Here is a 1,598-nt window from a genome sequence, read left to right on the forward strand (position 1 = left end):
CTTGGTCATGAAATATTATTCTCTTACATATTGTGGGTTTCAATTTCCTAATATTTTTATGAGAATTTTTGTGTACTGTTCATGAGTGATATTGGTCTATAGTTTTCTTTTCTTGTATTTTCTAGGTCTACCTTTGGTATCAAGGCAATTCTAGCCTATAAAATAAATTGAGATATGTTCTCTTCTCTTAGATTTTCTGGAAAAGATTGTGTAGAATTGGTGCTATTTGTTCTATAAAAGTTGTTCTTTCTTTTAAGTAATTTTTTACTTTTCAATTACAGTTGGCATACAATATTATATTAGTTTCATGTGTATAACATTGTAATTAGACATTTAAATAACTTATGAAGTGATCACCCTGATAAATCTAGTACCTCTCTGACACCATACACAATTATTGACTATATTTCTTATGCTATACTTTACGTCCCCATGACTATTTTTTGTAGCTACCAATTCGTACTTCTTAATCCCTTCCTTTTTCACCCACCACCCCAAACCCAGCCCCTCACGCAGCTGGCAACCATTAAAATGTTTTCTGTATCTATGAGTTTGTTTCTGTTTTGTTTATTTTGTTCTCTAGATTCCATATGTAAGTGAAATCATATGTCATTTGTCTTTCTGGCTGACTTACTTTATTCTGCGCAATGCCTTCTAGATCCATCCATGTTGTTGCAGATGGCAAGATTTCATTCGATATTCCATTGTATATATGTAGCACCTCTTTTTTATCCATACATCCATTGGTGGACACCCAGATTTCCTTTATATCTCGGCTATTGTAAATAATGCTGCAATGAACATATGGATTTACACGTCCCTTCCAAGTAGTGTTTTGCGTTTCTTCAGATAAATATCCAGAAGTGAGATTACTGGATGTTTCTTTGTCTTTTTCTATAACATTCATTTTAAAGCCTGTTTTGTCTGGTATAAATATTGCTACCCCAGCCTTTGTTGTTGTTGTTGTTGTTTTCATTTTCATCTTTTTCCATCCCTTTACTTTCTGTGTGTGTCTTTTGATCTGAAGTGAATCTCTTATAGGCAACATACATAATGGTCTTGTTTTCTTTTTCGTTCATCCACCCCATCTTTTGGTTGGAGCATTTAATCCATTTATATTTAAAATAATTGTTGATAGATATGTAGTTATTGCCATTTTATTATTCATATTTTTTATTTTTCTTCTTATCATTAAAGAAGTCTTTCGAACATGTCTTGTAATACTGGTTCGATGTTGATGAACTCCTTTATGTTCTTCAGAATTTTGATAGACTTCACCAAGCCTGGAGTTTTGGGTTTGCTTGGTTTTTTTTGTTTGTTTGTTTGCTTTTTAGGTTTTAACCTGTGGATTCAATTCTTTAAATATATATGTTACCCATTTATTCTTGGGTGAGTTTTGGAAGTTTGTGGCTTTTGAAGAATTTGTTTGTCTGAGTTGTTGAATTTATGCGTGTAGAGTTGTTCATAGTATTTCTTTTTAATATCTGTGGGGTCTATTGTGATAGTCCCTCTTTCATTACTGATATTTACAACTCATGTCTTTTTTATTGTTTGCCAGTGTGGCTAGAGTTTATTAATTTCATTGGCCTACTCATAGA

The sequence above is a fragment of the Rousettus aegyptiacus genome, unplaced genomic scaffold (genome assembly GCF_014176215.1).
Source record: "Rousettus aegyptiacus isolate mRouAeg1 unplaced genomic scaffold, mRouAeg1.p scaffold_m13_p_1, whole genome shotgun sequence".
NCBI classification, from domain to species: Eukaryota; Metazoa; Chordata; class Mammalia; order Chiroptera; family Pteropodidae; genus Rousettus; species Rousettus aegyptiacus.